The 25,192-nt window shown below is 50.1% G+C and overlaps 1 protein-coding gene and 1 non-coding gene across 10 annotated transcripts in view; one reads left to right on the forward strand and one right to left on the reverse strand.

The window, feature by feature from the left end:
• Positions 1–20,089, reverse strand: part of IL4R (interleukin 4 receptor) — a 50,009-nt gene extending 29,920 nt beyond the window's left edge. For 3 of the 9 annotated variants that reach the window (XM_070362733.1, XM_070362736.1, XM_070362738.1), the window contains exon 1: positions 19,955–20,078. The gene's annotated coding sequence lies outside the window, so the exon portion shown is untranslated. Of the gene's footprint in view, positions 1–4,731; positions 4,998–19,954 lie in introns of those variants that run through there. The other 6 variants (XM_070362735.1, XM_070362743.1, XM_070362734.1 and 3 more) reach the window with 4 other exon arrangements.
• TRNAH-AUG (transfer RNA histidin (anticodon AUG)) lies at positions 13,141–13,211 on the forward strand. The gene has a single exon. It is a non-coding gene; the product is annotated as a tRNA-His (tRNA).
• Positions 20,090–25,192: the final 5,103 nt, after the last annotated feature.

The following is a 25,192-nucleotide window of genomic DNA, read 5'->3' on the forward strand; positions in this document are numbered from 1 at the left end:
GTCCTTCCAGCTAAAGCCATATTAACAGAAATATGAGAGCCATGACCAGGGACGTGATAGTACCCTACTGTAACTGCATCCCTTTGGAAGGAATCCTGCTGATTTGAAGCTTGTTGAGAGGATGACAACCGACACAGAGAGGGCCCCAAAACCCCAGAGGATCTAGCAGGCCCTTCCCTAAAGGGCTCTGTGCTCCCATCTCCTGCAGCCTCATCATGCAGTCAACAAATATACAATATTTACCCCAATATTTAAACAAGCCAAGTTTCCTGGAGTGGGTAGCTGTTCCCTCCTCCAGGGGATCTTCCTGACCCAGGGATTGAACCTGGGTCTCCTGCAATGCAGGCAGATTCTTTACTGAGCCACCAGGGAAGCCCTAAACATCACATATATATATTCAGTTCAGTTCAGTCGCTCAGTCATATCTGACTCTCTGCGACCCAATGGACTGCAGTACACCAGCCCTCTCTGTCCCTCACCGACTCCTGAGTTTATTCAAACTCACGTCCATTGAGTCAGTGATGCCATCCAACCATCTCATCCTCTGTCATCCCCTTCTCCTCCCACCTTCAATCTTTCCCAGCATCAGTCTTTTCAAATGAGTCAGTTCTTCACATCAGGTGGCCAAAGTATTGGAGTTTCATCTTCAACATCAGTCCTTCCAATGAATATTCAGGACTGATTTCCTTTAAGATGGACTGGTTGGATCTCCTTGCAGTCCAAAGGACTCTCAAGAGTCTTCTCCAACATCACAGTTCAAAAGCATCAGTTCTTCAGTGCTCAGCTTTCTTTATAGTCCAACTCTCACATCCATACATGACTACTGGAAAAACCATAGCCTTGACTAGACGGACCTTTGTTGGCAAAGTAATGTCTCTGCTTTTAAATAGCTGTCTAGGTTGGTCATAACTTTTCTTCCAAGGAGTAAGCATCTTTTCACTTCATGGTTGCAGTCGCCATCTGCAGTGATTTTGGAGCCCAAGAAAATAAAGTCTCTCACTGTTTCCATTGTTTCCCCATCTATTTGCCATGAAGTGATGGGACCAGATGCCATGATCTTTGTTTTCTGAATGTTGAGCTTTAAGCCAACTTTTTCACCCTCCTCTTTCACTTTCATCAAAGGCTTTTTAGTTCCTCTTCACTTTCTGCCATAAGGGTGATGTCATCTGCATATCTGAGGTTATTGATATCTCTCCCAGCAACCTTGATTCTGGCTTGTGCTTCATCCAGCCCAGTGTTTCTCAAGATGTGCTCTGCATATAAGTTAAATAAGCACGGTGACAATATACAGCCTTGACGTACTCCTTTCCCTATTTGGAACCCATCTGTTGTTCCATGTCCAGTTCTAACTGTTGCTTTCTGACCTGCATACAGATTTCTCAAGGGGCAGGTCAGGTGGTCTGGTATTCCCAACTCTTTAAGAATTTTCCACAGTTTGTGGTGATCCACATAGTCAAAGGCTTTGGCATGGTCAATAAAGCAGAAATAGATGTTTTTCTGGAACTCTCTTGCTTTTTCAATAATCCAACAGATGTTGGCAATTTGATCTCTGGTTCCTCTGACTTTTCTAAAACCAGTTTGTACATCTGGAAGTTCTTGGTTCAGGTACTGTTGAAGCCTGGCTTGGAGAATTTTGAGCATTACTTTACTAGCATGTGAGATGAGTACAATTGTGCGGTAGTTTGAGCATTCAATATTTAAAACAGCCCTATGAAGTAGGTACTATTATTTTTTCCCATTTTCATATGAGGAAACCAAGGCTCAGAAAAGTTTGGTGACTTGTCTGAGGTTACAGAGAGGTGACAGTCCTGGGATCTGAACAGGGGCAGTCAGGATCCAGAGCCTTTGCTGGCTCTTAACTACTATAGGTGTTTAGACACCGGAGTCCTCAAAGCTTTGGAGGTCACTGACTCATCTAAACATCCGTTGCAAACTCCAAGATCTTTTCCTAGAAAAGTGCAAACATTTAATTTTGCATTCCATCTTAGTGGTTCACACAGAGGTTACTTGAGCTTGCCTGCTTGGGTGCTAAGTCATTTCAGTTGTGTCCAACTCTTTGTGACCCTATGGACCATGGCCCGCCAGGCTCCTTGGTCCATGGGATTCTCCAGGCAAGAATACTGGAGTGGGTTGCCATGCCTTCCTCCAGGGGATCTTCCCAACCCAAGGATCAAACTCACGTCTCCTGTGTCCTGTACTGATAGGCAGGTTCTTTACCACTGAACCACCAGGGAAGCCCACTTGAGCTTGCTGAAGCCCAAGTAAGGACTCCAGGTCAAAGGCCCTCCTATAGGCCATGAGCAGTGTTTGAGAATCTCTGAATAGGGTCATGTCAAGTTTTTTTCCAAAACCTAGTTTGGAGGTAGGGAGAACAATGGAATAAGGGGAAGCCAGGGGTGGGGGGGCAGTGAGCAGTTACTACAAACATGAGTTACCCCATCTTGCACCCCATGTTGCCATCTTGCACCCCATGTCACAGCCAGAATCATTTTAAAATTGGAAACCAGGCTATGATCTGCTCACTTCACTGGCCTCTGGCTCCTGAAAGATGCCTTCACTCGGAGGGGTGGGGGGGAGCGGGCCACAGAGCCCCAAGGGTTCACAACCCATCCCAGAACAGCATCTCTGACTCAGCATCAGATCCAAACCCCGGAATGCAAACAGCCAATCCAAAAGGGTACACGCTGTGCGATTCCATTTATGTAACGTTCTTGAAATGATCAAATTATGGAAATGGTGAATAGATGAGTGGCTGCCGGTGGTGGCGGGAGGGCGTGGCAGGGAAGGAGGGAGGGAGGGGGGTGTGCCTATAAAAGGCAACCCGAGGATCCTGGAGAGGGAAAGGGCTGTTCTGTGTCTCACTGTGGTTGTGGAGACAAAACCTGTGCACGTGATAAGGTTAAACTAATAAGAATCAGGCTAACAAAATGAATAAAAAGAACATGTGTGTGCGTGCTTGCCTGTAAACACATGCAGACAAGCACAACAGGGGCTATCTGAGGACGATCAGGGGATTCTATCCATGTCAATATCTTGGTTGTGATATTGAACTCCAGTTTTGTAAGACAGTATTACCTTTCGCAGAAAGAGTATAAGGGACTTCTCTGTATTATTTCTTACAACTGTGTGGATGAATTCTTTGTTTTGTCGTGTTGTTGCTTAGTCGCTCAGTCATGTCTAACTCTTTGCGACCCCATGGATGGTAGCCCACCAGGCTCCTCTGTCCATGGGGATTTCCCAGGCAAGAATATTGGAGTGCGTTGCCATGCCCTTCTCCAGGGGATCTTCCCAAGTCAGGGATCAAGCCTAGGTCTCCCACATTGTAGGCAGATTCTTTACCTTCTGAGTCACCAGGGAAGCCCTCGTTCTTACAACAATTATCATAAAATTAAAAGTTTAAGAAAATGCACACACAAAAAAATCCCAAATCCCCGTAATGATCTGGATCCTGAGACCCCAGTACTATTCCCTCCTATTCCTGCTCCGTTTCCCCAAGCGCCTTTCATCCCAGTGGCCTTCTGAACACTCTGATGTACTCCTGTCTCTTTGCTCCTTTGCAGCCTACATATCAGGAAACACCACGCAACGAGGGCTCACGTTACCTCTTATCTAGGCACCTTGTTTATTTCTGTCATACACTTATCACCACCTCTAATCATATCACTGAGGTTATATGTGTGAATGTTTATTTTATTTCAGGATGTGGATGGCAAAGACACAAAGCTTTGGTAACAAAAATGTTTTTAACTTTCCCAGATCAAAACACACCATGAAGAAAAAAAGCAAGCAAGCAAAAGATTAGCAAAATAGTAGCAATCTGCATTCTAGAAAGTGAAGGGCCTTCATATATAAAGTGGTCTTACAAATCGATAAAACAAACATCTTTTTGAGAAAAACAGCTGTGGTTATTGCTTTGTCCCCGTGTCTAAACAATGCCTGACATGTACACGGTGTGTGCTCATGAAACATCTATGAAATGTTGGTTGAAATTCAACCACAGTGAAGACAATAATGTTTTTAAACATGGAGTATGTATCAAGCCTCTGCTCATTCCACTTGCTATGCATATATAATGCTTATTATGTGCTTGCAGGACTTGGTTCTAAGTGCCTATAACATACTGAGCAATTTAGTTCTCACAAGTACCGTTAAAATCCCCAGTTAAAAAAAAAAACTTTTTATGTTATTTCTTATTTGAATGACATTTATTTTGGTCATTTTCTACTAAATTCAGCTATGTTCTTTTTTCTTATTTTTTTTGTTTCAATTTTTAAAATTTATTTTATTTTTTAATTGAAAAATAATTGAATTTTGTTGTTTTCTATCAAACCTCAACATGAATCAGCCATAGGTATACATACATCCTCTCCCTCTTGAACCTCCCTCCCATCTCTCTCCCCATCCCAACAATCCCCATTTTAATGATGAGGCCACAGAGGCACAGAGCGGTTAGCGCACTTGCTTGTGGGCACAGAGCTAGGATCTGAATCCAGGCAATCTCACTCCAGAACCCATGCACCTAACCACTCACTGCCTCTAGAAACACAGTTCCTGAAGCCCTGGCATGCAGCGTTACCAGTCCCGCTGGCCAGAGAGGAAGCCTGAAGCCTCAAGAGGACAAGTGACAAAGCCAAGGTCACAGAGTTAGGAAGCAGCAGAGTTGGGGGAAGTCTGAGCCAAGAAGAGAGCAGAAGCACCCAGAGTGTGCGGCAGGAGACACACTTAACTCACTCTTTTGATCTGGGGGAGATGAGCGGTGAGTCCTGAAGTGTCAGAAGCCAGCAGGGGTATGGAAGCGGCCGTCTGCCCGACCCGTCTGCCCGTCCTGAGCCCAGCGGGGTGCACAGGCCTCCTACTCCTCTTTCCTCTCTGGGCTGCGACCCAGTGAAGGGAGGGGTGGTGGTGGAGGGGGTGGATCAGCGGACAGGATGCAGCCAGCCCCGTGACAAGGAGCACGTGGAGAGGGAGCCCAGGACAGCAGGGCCGTGGGGGGACCTCCCCTGGGAGCTGCTGACTCCTGAAACTTCACAATCTGAAGCTGGCCGGCAGCTTCCCTTGCTCTCCGGGGCAGCTCAGCCGGTCTGGCAGGGGGCCAGGAGGGAAAGGAAGACACAGCCTTCCCAGAACTGCTGCCCAGTGAGGGTTCCCGGAACCAGTGGCCACATCAGCTGCCCCACCCAAAACAGAGGCTGGCCAGGCCAGGGCCCCGAGATGGCCTGGGCTCTGCCTGCCTGCCCCACTCCCAACCCGAGAAGGGAGGGGAGGGGTTGCTGGTTGGAGGGCTGCTTCTGCTGCCACCAGGACCAAGAATCACCTCACTCAAGAGCCTGCCAGGCTCCCTGTGTACCTACTGTGTGCTCCAGGCCTCACCAGGCTCCCTGTGTGCCTACTGCATGCTGATGTCCTCACCAGGCTCCCCATGTACCTACTGTGTGCTCCAGGCCTCCCTAGGCTCCCCATGTACCTTCTGTGTGCTTCAGTCCTCACCAGGCTCCCCAGGTACCTACTGTGTGCTCCAAGCCTCACCAGGCTCCCTGTGTGCCTGCTGTGTGCTGCTGTCCTCACCAGGCTCCCCGTGTACCTACTGTGTGCTGATGTCCTAACCAGGCTCCCCAGGTACCTACTGTGTGCTCCAGGCCTCACCAGGCTCCCTGTGTGCCTACTGTGTGCTCCCGTCCCCACCAGGCTCCCTGTGTACTTACTGTGTGCTCCTGTCCTCACCAGGCTTCCCGTGTACCTACTGTGTGCTCCTGTCCTCACCAGGCTCCCCGTGTACCTACTGTGTGCTCCTGTCCTCACCAGGCTCCCTATGTAACCTACTGTGTGCTCCTGTCCCCACCAGGCTCCCCGTGTACCTACTGTGTGCTCCCATCCTCACCCACTCACTCGTGCCCCACGTATTTTTTTTTTCATTTTTATTTATTTTTGGTTGCACTGAGTCTTCGTTGCTGCTCGGGGGCTTTCTCTAGTTACAGCAAGCAGGGGCTACTCTTCCTGGTGTGTGTGGGCGTCTCACTGTAGTGGCTTCTCTTTGTTGCGGAACACGGGCTCTACGTGTGTGGGCTTCAGTACCTGTGGCACATGGGCTTAGTTGCTCCACAGCATGTGGAATCTTCCTGGACCAGGGATTGAACCTGCATCCCCTGCACTGGCAGGCAGATTCTTATCCACTATGCTACCACGGAAGTCCTGCCTCGTATATTCTTGTTGCAGGTGCTTTCTTAGCACTTACTATCTGCCAGCTACTACAGATGTGGAAAAGGACATTCATTCATTCATTCATGTCTTCCTCCTTGCCTTTAACAAATATTTGAGCCAGAAGAAAAGTTACTGGAGGATCTGGGGCACAGAGGTGAGACTATCAAAGGCTCCCTCTGGCCTGGGGGGTCAAAGGCAGAAGCGGAGCCCCATGAGGAGGCCACTGGGCTAACCCAGGTACTAGGCGCCAGGTGTGCCAGGGTTGTAGGGAAGAAGAGGTAAGAATGGGTTAAATTCTAGATCTGATTTGAAGGTAGAGTCAACAGGCTTTGCTGACAGAATGGAGTTTGAGGGCTGGGGCAGAGAAAAGGGGATTAGAAGGAGTAAAAAAAATGATTCTGAGGGACTTCCCTGGTGGTCACAGTGCTTAAGAATCCATCTGCCAATGCAGGGGACTTGAGGTTGATCCCTGGTCTGGGAAGACCCCACAGTGCCGCAGGGCAGCTAAGCTCGTGTGCCACAAGTACTGAAGCCCACGTTCTGCAACAAGACAAACCACCACAATGAGGAGCCTCTGTGCAGCAACAAAGACCCAGCACAGTCAATACAAAAATAAATAAACAATTTTTATAAAATGACCCTGAGGGCTTTGGCCTGAGCCATTGGAAGGATGGAGGTGCCACCCACCAAGATGGAGTGGACTGAGGTCAGCCACCATCAGATACGTAGGAGGCTGTGAGGGTGGAACTGTCAGTGCTGAGGGGCCGGGAAGGTCCCCCTGGTCCCACAGGGTCGGTGAGGGCGGGTGGGATGGGTAAATGAACAAGACTTGCCCAGGGGAGGGGCGGCAGTGTGTGGAGAGGAAGGAAGAACATGTCCCAGAAGGCACGTGGCCCCGCCAGGGCAGGAAACCTGCTTCACCTTCTGTAAGGAGAAACCTAGCCCCGCACCTGGCACAGAGCAGGAACGCCACAAATGAGCCTGTGTATTTGACTTTATTCCCGTTTTTACACTGATACAGTGCTTCCTTAGTGCAGGGCGCTGATCTAGGATGCTTAAGGACCCCTGTGAGATGAATACAATGATGAAACCCATTTTACAGTTTCTGAAGGAGCCTAAAAGGAGGAAGGTGTGGTCCATTTCCCATCCCACAAGACAGGCCCTGGGCTGCAGTGATGGGTAAGGGTCCTCCAGCAGGGCAACACTGTCTACCAGGGATGGTAAGCAATTCAGACCCCGTCCCCAAGGCAATAGGGAGCCACTGAAGGCTATTAAGCAGGAGGGGAGCTGCTTTCCAGAAATCTCACTCTGACCTGTGTGTGAATGACCACAGGAGCAGCTGACACAGGAGCGGGTACTGCCGGAGCTGCAGAAGAGCAGGCAGCATCAGCTCTGTCTGGGAGGTGGACGTGGCAGAACCTGGTGATGCCTAGTGGCTGAGAGCGGCAGGTGGCCTTGGGCTGGGGCACGGACGGATGGGTGGATTGTGGGGGAATGCTGGGAAGAGGTGTGGTGTTGCTGGGGAAGATCACATGCTTTGAGGCACTGTGGACTTGGTGAGTCCAAATGGGTGATGGACCCAGGAGGCATCCAGGAGGCAGTATGTCCGAGCAGCCCAGAGCTCAGAGGGAAGGCTCACGTTGGAGGAGACAGGTTTGTGGGTCATCAGCTGTGGCTCAAGCCCAGGGTTCGCTGTGCAGAGTGAGACACAGCCGCGTCTGGGGGGCAGGAGAGGGCTGGGGACTGTGGACCTCCTTCATGGGACTCACTTGGGCCAGACTCCCAGAGTGAGGGTCACCATCTCAGGGACGGGCTGGCATCCTACTCCAACAGCCACTTTATGGCAATGTGGACACTCAGGTTGGCTGTGGACACGGTGAGTGCAAGTGTCCACAGGAGAGGCATCTGGGTGATCCCATCTAGCATCCTGGAAGCCACGCCTATCCTCAGAAGGTACCAGAGCCCCCAGGAAGGAAGCTGAGACTGAGGGACCTGTGTGCAGACATCACCTGCTGAGCCAACAGCCAGCTTCCATCACTCTACAAGACCTTCTCCTGCTTCGTGTCTCTGCCCACACTATCCTCATTGCTTATCACTCACGCACACCTGCTGTGCGCTGTCCAAACCCGCCCCCCCACCTGGAGAAAGCCAGCTCCTACAAGGCCAGAGGCTATGCCCACCCTGTTCGCTGCTATAGCCCTACAGCCTAGCACAGGGCCTGGCACACAGCAGGGGGCTTCCATAGATATTTGCTGAATGGAAGAATGAATGGACGAGTGCCCCCTGGCTGTGTGCAGTGAGGTCTGGCCAGCCAACCCTGATGGAGGCAGGGATACAACTCCCAGAACTGGTGTTTTCTGCCTTGCACTGCTGGATAAGCACTGACCAATCTGGGCTCAGAGTCTCCTTGAATACCCCGATGCAGGCACCACACGGATCTTGGCCACCCCAGAGAGGAGGCGGGGGCTGACCTCCCAAGAGCTGGTAATTGGGGCATTATCATGATTAGTGCTCACTGCCCTAAGACACAGATATAAGATGTCTGGAGCTCCGGATGCTGATTAGATTTTGGCCGTCTTAGTGATAGTCACGGCTCCTGGTGCGCCTCCTTCCTAAGGTCACCAGAAGTCACCATGATTTCCCCCAGTTCCTTGAGTCTTTAGAGATCAGGCCCTGGGCCCCTCTGCCCATAGGGCCCACCCCTTTTCCCCAGCCGAGGAACATGGAAGGTGAAATTATTATCATTCCCTTTGTAGACAGGGAGAAACTGAGGCCCAGAGAGGTTCAGAAACCTGCTTGAGGATGCTCAGCAAGTCAGCGGTGGGCCTGGGAAGTGAACCCAGATCTTCTGAGTCACAGTACAGCACCTGGCCTAGAGGAAGCAGCCATAAACTCACTCTTTTTATATGCCACTCTGCTTGCTTCTCCCAGCAAGCCCCGTGTGGAAGATGTGGTCAAACCTCCCTTGCACAGAAGAGGAAACCGAGGCTCAGAGGGGTTCAGTAATAGTCCCAAGGAAGTGATGAGCTAGAATTTGGCTTCCACCACTGTTTGCCCAGGATTCCCAGGTGGCATAGTGGTGAAGAATTTGCCAGTCAATGCAGGAGACACAAGGGACATGGGTTCGATCCTGGGTCAGGAAGATCCCCTGGGGTAGGAAATTGCAACCCACTCCAGTATTCTTGCCTGGAGAATCCCATGGACAGAGGAGCCTGGCGGGCTACAGTCCATGGGATCACAAAGAACTGGATATGACTGAGCGCACACACGCACACACACGCACACACACTCTGTTTGCCCAGCCCTTGCAAGGAGCATGTCTTAACAGTAACCAGGACTTTGCCCCCTAGGCAAACCTGATAGGGCAGCACAGAGAAACGCTCCCTGCTCAAGGTCTCGGTCTGTAGACAGGCGGGGTTGGGGGTGGGGCTCTCCTTGGAGTTCTTTCTGTTGTCTCATTCCTTATCATTCTTGGCCCAGTCAGGGACACCTGTCAGTCATGTGGGGTGACCCATGTGGGCATGGACCCCAGGGCACCTAAGACACGGAAGCTTAACTCTGAGCGTGGGCTTGGCACTAACTGGCTGGGAGACCTTGGCAAGCTGGGGTCCTTGGAGACCACAGAGCCTCGGTCTCCTTATCTGTGAAATGAGAGCAGGACCACTTTGCCTCCTGGGGTGGTTGAGGAGAGGCAAAGGGACCGTGGCTGGCATGGCTGGGCAAGGAGGCCTGGGGCAGAGCTGACGGGACAGGTGACAGAGCCCATCTCCCAGCGCCAAGTGACCACTCTGCAACCCTGAGGACACGGCAAATGCCGCGACACACAGACGGGGTCTCAGAGTACAAGCTGAGCGAAGGAAGCTGGGCTTGGAAGGGCGATATGTGCTCCATTTAGATAAAGTCCAAAAGGAGACAAACCAATCTTGGGGTTAGTGATTGGCAGAGTGTCCTGGGAGAGGGTGGGGCGGGAGAGAAACTGCTATGGGAAGTGCTGGTCATGCTTCATTTCTTGATCAAGTTATACGTGCTCGTGTTTACTTTGTGAAGCTGGGCCTTTGCCTGCATGTACATTGCAATAAAAAGGAAAAGAAAAAAAAAGATGGATGAGACGGAAAGGAAGAGAGCAGAGGAGAGTGCATAAGGTGATCAGGGTATGTCAGCAAAGGTCCCAGAACAGCCAGTTCTCAGGGCTGGTGGATCCCCAAAGACTCTGGAGTCCACAGTTGGTAAGACTGCAGTTGCACAGCGCCATCAACCCTCTAGCTACTTGCCCCCAAAGATGGGGCACTCACTCCTTCTGGGGGCAGCTTCCAGCCACCTCTCGTGGCCACAGAGAGTCACCTCCCCCAGCATCAACTCAAACATCTAAGAGACTTCAGACACACGACCTCAGAGAGTAGAGAGGGGACAGTGGTGAGCGCATGTCCAGCCCTAACAGGCAGCCGCCCACCACTCTGCTTTGCACCACGTACCTGAAGGCCTAGGCCTCGCTAGGACTCTCGATTTTCCACAAGAAGCTAGAAATCCAGATTTTTATGTATATTACTTTGATTTTTAAATGCTTGATTTTTAAAAACCACACACCACATTTGTGATCCCCTTTGGCTTACAACCACCAGCTGATGTCCTCTTGCAGGGGGTGGGGTGGGGTGGGGGTGGGCAGAGAGGTGAGTGTCCTGAGACGCCAGGACCCCCAACAAGAGGAAAGGAGCAACAGGTGAGACCCCCTGCACCTTCTCTAAGCTCCAGCACCCCCAAACGTTCCCTTCCTTCTGTCCCTCTGGGATGCAGTTGTTATGGTGGGGAGGGGAAGCAGGGCTAGAGGCACGCCATCACCGCCTACTCTTGTGTTGCTGAGCCGCAACACTTTTTCAGTGAGGAATTCCAAAATTTTGCAAGCCCCACTGCCTTCCTCCTCAGTGGGGGCAGGCAAGGGAGGGCAAAGAACAGTCCTTACAGCTTCCCTGCCCCGCCCCACCGTCCCCCAATGTGCCACAGACTCCCCACTTCCCTTGGGCCATTTCCTCTGCCTCCCGGTGCCCTCCACCTACGCACCCTCAGAAAGTTCCTGGTCAAACCCTACTCTTTCCTCTGCCCACTTCACAGCTCTGCCAGTCTCTCTGTCCCAATATCCTCTCCATTCTCATAAAGGCTGAAACATGCCTGTCATTACTCTGTCTTTCCAGGCTAAAAGTCCTCCAGGGCAAGGATTGTGTCTTACTCATCATGCCTCTTTGCAAACACGGGACGCAGCCAACCAATGCCTGCGAAACTTGAAGTCGGCTGCCTCATCGTGGGTGTCCCCGAGGCTGCCTGGAGGTCAGCTCCCTCCTGGCCTTTGTACATGCCATTCTCACCGCCCGGTGTGCTGGCCAATATTGACACTGAGTGACTAATATGAGTACAGGTATGTTTACAAGGTCTTTCATATTCACTATGTTATTATTTTCACAAAAACCCTAGAGAAGGGCAAAGCAAGTCATATCCCCATTTTATGGTTTAGGAAATTGAAGCCCAAAGAGGGCAAATGACTTGCCCAAGATTACTGAGCAAGTGAGTTGCAGAGCTGAGATGAAGATGCAAGTTTTGTTTTGCTTTTTTTAAAAAAAAAAAAAAAACTCATCTGGGTACCAGAGCAGCGTCAAAGAAAAGTCCTACAACTTCAGAAGGGAAGAAAAGAAAATAATTGGAAAATTAGTCAAGGAAAATGCAAATAAAGATAACAGGTATAGAAATATTATTGTTGTTGCTGTTGTCTGTTGTTGTTTAGTTGCCAAGTCGTGTCTGACTCTTTTGCGACCCCACAGACTGTAACGCGCCAGGCTCCTGTGTCCGTGGGATTTCCCAGGCAAGAATACTGGAGTAGGTTTCCTTCTCCATTTCCTTCTCCAGGAAGGATCCCAACCCAAAGATCAAACCCGTGTCTCCTGCATCGGCAGGTGGATTCTTTACCATTGAGTCCTATTAATACTGAATAAAATGGAATTCAAGGCATCAAAGTATTATTAAAAGAGAGAAAGGTAGCTGTTTTATATTGATAAAAGGAGCAACTCACTAAGAAGGTGTAAAAGTCATGAACCCTCTTCTAGTCATACGTTCTATTTACATGCACCAGAAAACATAGCTTCCAAAAACGAAGCAAAACCTAAGGGCTTCCCTGGTGGTCCAGTGGTTAAGAATCCACCTTGCAGTGCAGGGGATGTGGCCTGAATTCCGTCAGGGAACTAAGATCCCATGTGTCTTGGAGCAACTAAGCCTGTGTGCCTCAATCACTGAGCCTGCGTGCCACAACTAGAGAGCCTGTGTGCTTGTGCTGTGATGAAAGAGCTAAAACTTGATGTAGCTAAATAAATAAATATCTTTTAAATGACAGAAGAAACTGAGAGCAGGTCAAGGAAAAATGAACAGAGCTTCCATTATAGTGGGAGATGCAGCAGGTAGAGAAAACCACATAAAACATGAAAAACACAAATGATATAATTAATAAACATGACCTAGATAGACATATCTTATAACTTTACACCCAGCCAGAAATACACATCTTTTCAACGACAAGAGGAACAGACAGAAAGACTGATCAGAAAATCCTACAAAGAAGATCTCAACAAATTCTCCATCACTGAGATCATAGAAGCTACAAATATTGACCACTATCCATAGAAATCAATAGTCAAAATATAACTTAAAAATTCCATCCACCTTAAAAAACCATAAAGTATATAACAATCTTAATCAAAGAAGAAATGACCAACTATTTTAGTAGTGAATGACTTTGTGTTACAAGAACTGTGGAATAAAGTCATGGCAGTACTTAGAAAAAATTATAGCCTGAGGTAGATTTATTAGGGAACAAGAAAGACTGAGAACAATTGTTAGCCACAAACAAGGAGTCTCAGAATGGAAGAAACCCTTATTGACAGCAGCTCATGTAGAAGAGGGGCTTCCTGGGTGGCTCAGAGGTAAAGAATCTGCCTATGATGCAGGAGACCCAGGTTCGATCCCTGGGTTGGGAAGATCCCCTGGAGAAGGAAATGGCAATCCACTCCAGTATCCTTTTCTGAGAAATCTGATGGACAGAGGAGCCTGGTGGGCTATACAGTCCATAGGGTCGCAAAAGAGTCGGTCACCACTCAGTGACAAAACAGTAGAAGGGAATTCTGGAGGATTTAGCTGACAAATCCAATACCAGCCCCAAGGGGAATGTGGCCACTACAAAGAAGGACGGCAGGTGATATCAACAGAGGTATGGGTTCCAGACCAAGCAGGTGATAGTCTCCCTCCTTTCTGACTGGGGAAGGCTTTGGGAGAGGCAATGGTTTGTATGTGGGGCTCCGACAACTGGATCACGTACAAAGCCAGACTGAACAGGAAGAATGACAATGAATTATGGCTGTGTTGTCTGAATGAGAGAACCATTAAGGGGACTTCCCTGGAAGTCCAGTGGCTAAGACTCCATGCTCCCAATGCAGGGGGCCCAGGTTCAATCCCCTATCAGGGAACTAGATGCCACATGCCACAATTAAGACCTGGTGCAGCCAAATAGATAAATACATAAATATTGTTTTGAAAGGAATAGAGAACCATTGGGCTGGATTGGAGGGCAAAGCTAGAAAGTGAAAGCTCCTGGAAAGCTGAACTGGCTAACTCCCAGGAAACATCTCCTAGTTAGAGCTGTCCAACAGCAGGAATCTGGCTTCTAGAAGGCCTACTCCCCAGAAGCAAGACTGTTGGGAGGCCAGGGGTAAGGGTCGGTCTGTGGGCTTGGAGGGCTGCCCCCGCAGAGGACTGGCATCCCTCCTCTCCCTCTCCGGAGAAGTTCCATTTCCTCTTTTAAAAAGACAAAACACTTTTCTGGCTGTTTCTGGAAACCCTCAGGCCTTTCACAGTTCTCCAAAATAGTCCTTGGTGATTACACTCCCTTATTTCTAACCAAGAAACCTAGTTCTTTTAAACTCTGCTCCGTGGGCTGGACGGCTCAGAATAGTGGTTAAAGTTTGCATACTTTCCCAGCCCCAGATTTGAAAGCAGCTTCTGCCACTTCCGAGTTGTGTCTCCAGGTTAAGACTCTTCCCTGAGCCTCAGTTTCCTCCCCAGGGAAATGGGGAGACACCCATGCGTCTACCTGCCTCCGTGTACCACAACGCCTGATGGGGGAGTCCGTCCCCCCACTGCCTGCACCCCCACCGTGCCCCCTCTGCTTTAAAGTGCCCTTCCTGTCTGACATGTTGGAGAGGATGCTCGCTGGCAAAATACTCTGTAAAATGATCTGCACAATGATCAGATCACCTGCGATCTCGAGCCTGGCCTGACCACGTGCACAAAGGTTGCTGAGCAGATCCATGGCAGGTGAGCACTAACAGTGGATGGTGACGGGTGGGCCTTTAGCACTTGAATAGTTTCCATGATGTGCTTAAACACAGTGGGAAAAGCTGAGGACGCTGGAGTTGTCGGGTTCACAGCTGTGTGACCCCCAGACAAGTTACTAAGTCCGCTGCCCTGTCTTTTTTTATATATATCTGTAAAATCTGGATAAGAGCAGTTCCCACCTTGTACGGTTTCGGCACAAGATGAATGAGGCAATGCAGGTAGATGTCTGGCTCCCGCTGGCTTTCCTGACCTCTCTCCCCTCCCCTCTTCGCCTTGTTTCAATTCCGTCCAACCACATCAGCTTCCCTGTGCTGAGTCAGACACACCTCAACCTTCGGCCGGGATCGCTCTTTCCCCAGATATCTGCCTGTCATTCTATTTTGGGTCTTAGCTCAAAAGTCACCTCCTCCACTAGACAGCCAGCCCCACGAGGACCCTTGCTTCTGTGTCAGTTGCTGCTGTGTCCACAGCCTCCACACACTTGCTGAGTTGACTGCAAGCAGCGAGCCCCATGCAGGCACTCGAGACAGCGTGCGTGCCTGTCACTTTTAGCTTTGCAAATGGGATCTGCAGGCTGGAGGCTGTTGGTGCCTTTGCAGTCCTGTTGCTCAGAACACCTCCTCCTTTTCAGGAAATCTGTTCCACCAAACCCCGGAGGGCCAGGCTTCTCCTCCCTTCACCAGGATCTGTCTCCTCCCTCTCTCCTGGAGGGAGAAGGAGGGGGACTCAGACACCAGCTCAGAGGGTGAGCTTGCCCAGTGAGTCAGAGCTCCCACGCCTGCTTCGGTGAAGACCTCGATTTAAGTGCCAGCGAGGAGGTGAGGAGGCCTGAGGGGGCCCCAAGAATGAGAATGAGTCAGTTGGAGGCAAACCCGAAACCTCAGAGGCATCACCACTTCTTGGAAAGGCACAGATGTGCGCACGTAGAACAGTGCACCCAGAGTGGGGGCAAGCAGCAGGCCCGGAAGTGGGGCCGGTGGGCTGGACAAGACCTTTTCTAGCATCCTCTGTGGTTTCCTCCATCTGGCCTGCTCCTCTAGGGCCCCTTGCCCTTCTAAATGTTCCTTCTCAGAGAGGCTCCCCCAACTCCGCCCGCATCCTGCTCTACTTTCTTCTGAGCGCTGTCGCTAGGGGACATGACACGACACTGCAGAAGACAGGTCCTCCCGCAGCCCAGACGTGTTTCCAAATTCAGAATTACTCAGATTAGAGAAAGGTCATCTTGTATAAAGCATACCACCCGTCATGACGATCCCTGCCCCCCACAGGGCCCGAGGAGCACCCTGTGACCAACCACATGTGTGTCTCTGCAGCAAGACACACGAGCCTTCACACCACGGGGAAGAAATGAGGACTCCAAACAGCCTCGTGTTTACTTCACGTCAGGTCTTGCTTCCAACTGAGTGACGAGAACACTTCCGGTTTTCAGAGCTTGTGGATTTCGAATGCTAGATAAGGAGTGTAGCTCTGTGCGCGTGTTTGTGTACTGCTTGTTTTCACAACTCGAGGTCAAATTCCTGGAGGACGAGGACTCTGTGCCAGTCCTCTGGCACCTTGCCTGGCATGTGTGTGTGTATGACTACGTTGCTTCAGTCATGTCCGACGCTTTGTGACCCTATGGACTGGGTAGCCCACCAGGCTCCTCTGTCCAGGGGATGCTCCAGGCAAGAACACCTGGGAAGCCCCGCCTGGCACACAGGTGTTCAATAAATATCCGAAGAAGAAATGAATGAGGAAGTCGGGAGCTGGATGTGAAGAAGTGACTCTGTCCTCACTGGGGAGAGAAACAGCAATCACCAAGCCGTGGGCAAGGTCCCTCCAAAAAATCATCTCACAAATGCCACCCCTCCCCCCTCCAAATACCCATTTTACTGACAAGAAAACTGAGGCTGAGAGGTTAAGCAACTTCCTCCAGATCCCACAGACAGGAAGAGCAAGTTCACAATTGAATCTGGGGCCCCTGACTTAAAACCTGTGCCCTTCTCTCTGCCTCAGCCTCAGAGAAGCAAGGCAACCGGGAATACGGCCCATCAGACGCAGGGTCCCCTGGTCTCTCCAGGACCCCCCGCCTCCACTGGGGTCCTCCCATCCACACTCTTAACAGGGCAAGTTTGGACAATGTCTAGGCAAGCCATCATCCTCTCTTCTAGCCGAGCCAAAGGAAATCTGGTCAAACAACTCTGGGCGTGTTTCTGGCCCTAAGGAATGCTCCTTTCAGCCACCCCAGCAGACTGGCATGATGGGAAAGGACACAGGTTGGGAAGGAAAGCAGGTTCGAATCCCTCCATCTATCACTCCTAGATATACAACCTTAGGCAAGGCTACTGTGCACATCTCTGAGTCTTGGTTTTCTTACCTGTAAAATGGGTGGGTAGACTCAACGCCATCCAATGGGATTCATTTATTTGCTTAATAAATACACAGTGCTTACTGCACACCAGGCACTGTTCTGTATGCCTGATGCTTATGAATTCAGTTCATCACTACAAAAGGTATAAAGTAGTCATAATAATTTCACAAATGGGGAAACTAAGGTCCTGAGACAGTGGCTCCATAAGAAGTAACACATGGACATCCCTGTTCAGTGGTTAAGAATCTGCCTGTCAATGCAGAAGACATGCGTTCGATCCCTGGTCTGGGAAGATCTCACACGCCGCAGAGCAGCTAAGCCTGTGGACCACAACAACTGAGCCTGTGCTCTAGAGCCTGAAAGTGAAAGTGAAGTTGCTCGGTCCTGTCCAACTCTGTGCAACCCCATGGACTGTAGCCTACCAGGCGCCTCTGTCCATGGGATTTTCCAGGCGAGAGCACTGGAGTGGGTTGCTAGTAGCCGCAATTACTGAGCCCACACTCCACAACCACTGAAGTCCGTGCACCTAGAGCCTGTGCTCCACTGTAAGAGAAGCCACCACGATGAGAAGCCCTCACACTGCAACAAAGAGTAGCCCCTGCTCTCGCAACTAGAGAAAGCCCTCGCGGCAACAAAGACCCAGCTCAGCCATAAATAATAAATAAATAGAAGAATGAGCAGAGCCAGCATTTGAATCTGGGCGACCTGGCTCCAGAGTCCATGCCCTTAACCTCCAAGCTATACGTCTCGACAGGTACAACAGACATGAAGACTGACTGTGGATGTATTGTGTGTTGGAAATTGCGCTGGGGAGCTGATGAAACATGATGTCATTAACAACTCACAGAAGCTCAGTTTTACAAATGTGAGGAAATGAAGCACCCAGGGGGCTTGCGTCTCTCCTCCACTCCCAGGTGGCATCGAGGGCAGTGGGCATTTGATCCCGAACTCTCTCCTGTGAACTCTCTCCTCCATCTGGGGGTAGGGATTGGGGGTGGGGGACGCTCGAGAAAAGGAGGTCCAGGAAAGGGTCTTTCTTCTCACATCCCTGATACTTCGTCTCAGCTTTTTTTTCTGGATCTGAGCACCAGGACATTGTAAATGCCTTCGGGGACAATTCCTGTCTCTGCCTGGGCTTTCTGCAACCCTGGGCTTTAGTTGTACAGCAAAACGCATCAGTCACTGAGTCACTGCCCAGAATCTGGAAATGCTCAGGTCATCCCAGACCTGCTGGGAACTGAGTGTGTTGTAATCAGGGCTACAGGCTAGTGCTTCTCCCTCCCTGAGAACTTCCCACAGCCTCCCCCCAAGATTTGACTCTAGAAATCCAGGGTGGGGGTCCAGGAATCTGCATTGTGATTTTTATGGTTCGGGCAAAAGTAAAACACGTTGACCTATACTCCTCTCATGGCATGCAAGGCCTTTCATGACATGTCCCACCTTTCCATCCATCACTGGCTTTCCCCCCTCTTCCCCCCATCCCTGCACGACCCCTTAGCCTTTATCTATGCTGTTCCCATTGCTCAGCATGCTGTTCCCTCTCATTGTGCCTCTACCAAGCTCCCCCACTCCTCTCCCAAGGCTGGCTCACAGGTCCCTGCTCCACGAAGTCCATCCCATTGCCTCATGAAGCTTGATCACCCTCACCTTATGCTTCCTTTCTTTCTCATAGCTCTCCCCTGCCCCCACAACCCCTTCACCCAGGGGGAGCTCCTTGAAGGCATACACCAGTGCCCTGAACAGCACTCAAGCAGTGCCCAGTGGGAGCCCAGTGAATGCTAATGAGTGAATGAATGGCTGGGGTAGGTCATCCCCCCTTCCACATCTCATCAGGCTCATCTGTACTCATGGTGGGTCTAGCTAGTTCAAGTGGCCTTTGCAGGACTCTGCAATGCCCTGACTGTGGGGGAAACCCAGACTAACATAAACCCGAGCCTCAGTTTCCCCACTGAACTGGAGGATTTTCGTAAAGGCTCCAATGTCCCAGCAAATACCTGGTGTTCCTTAAAGGCCACCCACAGGGGAAGAGCTGCGGGGGAGGGGTCACACCTCACAGAAGGCAAATGCTAGGGTTCCAACAGGGTAAGTGCTGGCCTGGGGGGTGATCTGTGAATCTTAGCAGCAGGCATCAAGTTTGCTGGTCCCCAGTGTCTCCTGATTATAAGAAATACAGATTTTGTTCAAGGAAAAGAAGGAGAAGAATCATCTAGATTCTGGGGTTGACTGAATCTGAACCTCACCAAAAAGAGCCTGGGAATGTGCATCTTAATAGAACCCCTTGGAGAATTTGTTCATAAAATAGTTTGACAAATTTTGTTGTTCTGTGGACTGCTCTGGCTCTGGTGCCAGAATGACTGGGTCTGAATCCTGCTCCACACTTGCCTTGTGGGCATCAGCTTGGGCGAGTCATTAAAGCTGCCTCTGCCTCAGCGTTCCTCATTTGCAAAATGGCCACAATACGCACAGCGCACCAACCAGAAAGGCTATTTTGAGATTTAACTCAGAATACTTTCAATGCTCAGGACAGACCCATACAACCTAAGTTCCAGCAAAAGTTCGCTATTATTGGGCCCATCTAGTATTCAAATAAGGAGAGCAAAGGTCGAAAGGCCTAGTTTCACTCGATTCTTTGATCCGGTCTCCAACTTCAGAGTTTTCAGAACTTTCCCCACCCATTCTCTCCCCGGAATCCTCACCAACTTCCTGTGCGCGGGCTGGGAGTGAGTACCCAGAGAAGAACCGGGAAGGGAGTTGGGGGGGAGGAGGGTGATGACCCAAGATCCGTCTCACCGCCACGCTCAAGACGCTCCCAAGCACCCAGGACTAGCCTCCCCAGCCCTGCTTCAGCTGCGCCGAGCCGGACGGACGGAATCACAGCAGCCCCGCTCGCCGAGAAAAGCCGGCAAGTGGGCGATCCCCGCTGGGGATAGGGTGATCCCGGGGTCCCCGCCGCCGGCAGCCCAGCGCTCTCCCGGCCGCCACGACTCTCCCGGACCGATTCCCCCCACTTTTCACCCGTACGCGGGCGCCGGGTCCTACCTGCGCGCTCCAGGTCCATTCGCCGCGCCGGCCCCAGAGCGGGAAGTAGGGGACCCCCCGGGAGGCCGTCCCTGCCCTGGCCGCGCGGCTCGGGGCTTTCCTGGGCGTCGGGCGAGCCGGCCCCGCTTCCTGCGCCCCGCCCCGTGCCCGCCCATTGGCCTGCGCCGCCCCGCCCCCGGCACCCCGAGCTCCCCTGGGCGCCCTCCCGCTGGGGCCGCCGCAGGTCCCGGCAGCGTCCCTGTCCCCTCAGTCCCCGCAGTCCGAAGGGCTTCCGATCTCTCCAGGAGGCGACCCCAGCGCCTGGGCCCCGCGGCCACTGGAGATCACACCCCAGCCAAGAGAACTCCGCAGGGCTTCCCCTCGCTTTCAGAATAAAATCCCAGCTCCCGGACTTGGTATCAGCCCGTCCGTCGCCTCGGGCCCTGCCATTCCCGCTGAGGCCCCCAGCTGCCTCTTTCCGCAAGAGGGCAGGTGCATGCAGGATTGGGGGGCTGGGCATCTTGAAGCCTGCTCCCTTTTCCGATAAGCCCAACTTCTCCTGAATGCGGATGTGTGTTCTTCCCTTCAACAAATGTTTTCGGAGCGCCTACCATATGCCGGATTCCAGAAAATTCTAGATAGTAAAACAATTCTTCAATTAATAGTACCGTCTGGCAGCCCCCTTTCTAAGGCGCTGCATATATTAATATTAACTGCCAGCTACCCTGTGAGGGAGCTATAGTGCTGTCCCCCAGTTTTTTAGATGGGAAAACCGAGGCACAGAGCCTTTGTGGAGAAACTTGTTCAGAATCATGCAGCCGGTGTGGGGTTGGAACCCAGGCACCATGGATCACTAATCCCTTAAAAGCAACATCTTAAAAGTCGTGATGGAGCCCAGAAGGTAGGGGAAAAACAGTAAATGAATAAAATATTTCAGGTAACAAAAGCTACCAAGAAGAGAGTAAAACAGAGAGAGAGAGAGAGGGAGAGGGAGAGAGACCTGTCTCCTCCCCAGGGACGAGAGATTTGAGCTCCGAGCCTAAGGAGGACAGGGGCTAGACTAGTTTAGAAGCGGGAACAACCAGTGCAGAAGTCTTGGGATAGGAACCAACTTAGCATATTGGAGGAATTGCTTGGAGGTCAGGTTGACTGGAGAGCCCTCAGGAGGGGAGAGGGGAAGAAGGTCAGGTCGGAGGTATGCAGACTTAGGCTGGACAGTGCCAGGGTCCCTTTGTAAACCTGAAACCTTTTGCTCTGTCTTGGTGTCTCTGAGTTTGTGGGTGACTCAGGCGGTAAAAGAATCTGTGCATCTGCCTGCAGTGAGGGAATCCCAGGTTCAATCCCTGGGTCGGGAAGATCCATTGAAGAAGGGAATGGCAACCCAACTCAGTATTCTTGCCTGGAGAATTCCATGGACAGAGGAGCCTGGTGGGCTACAGCCCGTGGGGTTGCAAAGAGTCAGACATGACTGAACAACTGGCATTTATCCAGAGATGGCAGAAGCCTCACATTAGAAATGTATGGCCTGAGCTGTCTGCCCTCCTCTCCTCCCAAACCGGGCTCCCACCCTGTTTTCTGCATCTTTAAGCCATCTTCTCTCTTCCCTAGCTTCTACCAGATGGACTGTGTCTATGCACTAACCCCTCTGCTTACTATGGGACTCGAGGCAAAGTGGATCGGGCACGGTACCTCAGCTCCCACGTCTGCAAAGTGGGGGTGACCACAGGCCCCACTTCCTATGGTCTGAAACACATGAAAAGTGCTTGGAGCAATGCCAGGCACATATCAGGCGCTCAATAAATGTACACTGTTGTTCTTATCAGAAGGAAGATAAGAAAGAAGCTAATTTAGAGCCTGCTCCCTCTGCCTGTTTGCTTGGTTGTGAAACGGGGTAAAAATAGCACTGAAGGGAATTTCCTGATGGTCCAGTGGCTAAGACTAGACACTTCCAATGCAGGCAGGCAGAGGTTTGATCCCTGGACTGGGAACTAAATCCCATATGCCACAACTAAGAGTTTGCATGCTGCATCTCAGACCCGGGACAGTCAAATAAATAAATAGAAATAAAAATAAATATTTAAAATATAGCATTGAACAGCTAGGAAAGGCAGGGGTAGACGTGATCGGATGTGAAGATATTGGGAAATCTAGAGAAAGGGAATGGGTTTCCCATATGACACTAGTGGTAAAGAACTCACCCGCTAATGCAGGAGATGTAAGAGACACAAGTTCAATCCCTGGGTTGGGAAGATCTCCTGGAGGAGGGCATGGCAACTCACTCCAGTATTCTTGCCGGGAGAATCCCATGGACAGAGGAGCCTGGTGGGCTACGTAGTGTCCATCGGGTTGCAAAGAGTCGGACACGACTGAAGTGACTTAGCACGCAGCACAGAGGAAGGGAATATGGGAATTCTTCGTACTTGCCACTTTTCTGTAAGTCCGAAATTATGTCAAAATAAAGAGCTAATGAAAACAGGGCGCTGTCCTGAAGCCCTAGAGAGATAATAAATGTAAAGTTTGCCATCTCGCATCCAGTTGCACTATTCGGGTTCCTGCTGAGCTGCCTGAATTTTATTAGTGGCTGCTCTGTGTCAGGCCTTGGCAGGGGCCTGGAGGCCCCAAAGTAATAAAAACTCCGGTCCTCAGCTCAGCTCACGCTGCATCATATTACCTGTTTTCAATCCTGTCTTTCAGGTTTAAAAACATTTAACATTTATTTAGAATTTTTCTGTAGATTTAACAAAAAATTAATACATAGAGAGCTCCCATATACCCTCTCCTCTGTGCATAACTTCCCCTATTAGCAACATAACTTGCTTTAATGCAGTACGTTGGTAACAATTAGTGACCTGGCATTTTTACATTATTATTAACTAAAGTGTGCTGTTTACATTAAGGTTCACACTTGCTTCCTTTTTTCTTTCATTTAAAAACATTTGCAATTGGAGGATAATTGCTTCACAATGTTGTGTTGGCTTCTACTGTACAACAGCATGAATCAGCTATAGTATATATATATCCTCTCCTTCTTGAGCCTCCCTCCCTCCACCCCCATCCCACCCCTCTACATCATGACAGAGCACCAGGCTGAGCTCCCTGCGTTACACAGCAGCTTCCCACTGCTTATCTGTTTTGCACATGGTAGTGTATATATTTCAAGGCTACTCTCTCAATTTGTCCCACCTTCACCTCCCCTCACTGTGTCCACAAGTCTATTATCCACGTTTGCGTCTCTATTCCTGCCCTGCAAATGGGTTCAACGGTACCATTTTTCTTGATTTCATATATATGCATTAATATATGATACTAGTTTTTCCCTTTCTGACTTCCTTCACCCTGTGGAACAGGCTCTAGGTTCATCCATTTCAGTTCAACTGACTCAAATTCATTCTTTTTTTTAAGCCTGAGTAATTATTTAACTTATATGGAGAGTACTTCATGAGAAACGCTGGTCTGGAGGAAGCACAAGCTGGAATCAAGATTGCCGGGAGAAATATCAATAACCTCAGATATGCAGATGACATCACACTTATGGCAGAAAGTGAAGAGGAACTAAAAAGCCTTTGATGAAAGTGAAAGAGGAGGGTGAAAAAGTTGGCTTAAAGCTCAACATTCAGAAAACAAAGATCATGGCATCTGGTCCCATCACTTCATGGGAAATAGATGGGGAAATAGTGGAAACAGTGTCAGACTTTATTTTTTTGGGCTCCAAAATCACTGCAGATGGTGACTGCAGCCATGAAATTAAAAGACACTTACTCCTTAGAAGAAAAGTTATGATCAACCTAAATAGTATATTCAAAAGTAGAGACATTACTTTGCCAACAAAGGTCCGTCTAGTCAAGGCTATGGTTTTTCCAGTGGTCATGTATGGATGTGAGAGTTGGACTGTGAAGAAAGCTGAGTGCTGAAGAATTGATGCTTTTGAACAGTAGTGTTGGAGAAGACTCTTGAGAGTCCCTTGGACTGCAAGGAGATTCAACCATCCATTCTAAAGGAGATCAGCCCTGGGATTTCTTTGGAAGGAATGATGCTAAAGCTGAAACTCCAGTACTTTGGCCACTCATGCGAAGAGTTGACTCATTGGAAAAGACTCTGATGCTAGGAGGGATTGGGGGCAGGAAGAGAAGGGGACGACAGAGGATGAGATGGCTGGATGGCATCACTGACTTGATGGACATGAGTTTGGATGAACTCTGGGAGTTGGTGATGGACAGGGAGGCCTGGCGTGCTGCAATTCGTGGGGTCGCAAAGAGTCAGACACGACTGAGCGACTGATCTGAACTGAACTGAACTGAATATACCACTGTGTATATGCACAACATGTACAATTTTTTCTGTCGATGGACATCTGGGTTGGCTGTTGTGAATTGTAAATATTTACAATGTTTGTAAATATTGTAAATAGTGCTGCAGTGAACATTGGGGTACATGTGTCTTATCTAATTATGGTTTTGTCAGGGTATATGCCCAGTAGTAGCATTGCTCCTGAGCAGTTCAATGGGTTTTGACAAATGCATAATGACTTCTATCCATTCATGCATGTCTGTGTGTGCATGTGTAAGGTCATTTCAGTCGTGTCCGACTCTTTGCAACCCCTTGGACTTAGCCCACTAAGCTCCTCTGTCCATGGGATTCTCCAGGCAAGAATACTGGAATGGGTTGCCATTTCCTCCTCCAGGGGATTTTCGCTAACCAGGAATCGAACCTGCGTCTCTTACACCTCCTGCATTAGCAAGTGGGTTCTTTACCACTAGCACCACCTGAGAAGCCCTCTATCCACTCATGTGAAAGTGAAAGTGTTAGTTGCTCAATCATGTCCGACTCTTTGCAACCCCATGGACTGTAGCCCCCCAGGCTCCTCTGTCCATGGAATTCTCCAGGCAAGAATACTAGAGTGGGTAGCCATTTCCTTCTCCAGGGAATCTTCCCAACCCAGGGATTGCACCTGGGTCTCCTGCATTGAAGGCAGATTCTTTACCCTCTGAGCCACCAGGGAAGCCCCTCCACTCATATAGCAACATAGAGAAGAGTTTCACCGTCCTGAAAATCTCTTAGGCTTTGCCTCATCCTCTTCTTCCTCCTGAACCTTGGAAGCCATTGATCTTTTTACTGTCCCTATAGTTTTGCTTTTTTCAGAAATAGTTGTAATCTGACAGTATATAGCCTCTTTAAGACTGGCTTCTTTCCTTTGGTGCTGCTGCTAAGTCGCTTCAGTCGTGTCCAACTCTGTGCGACCCCATAGACGGCAGCCCATCA

Source organism: Bos mutus, chromosome 25, assembly GCF_027580195.1.
Source record: "Bos mutus isolate GX-2022 chromosome 25, NWIPB_WYAK_1.1, whole genome shotgun sequence".
NCBI lineage: Eukaryota > Metazoa > Chordata > Mammalia > Artiodactyla > Bovidae > Bos > Bos mutus.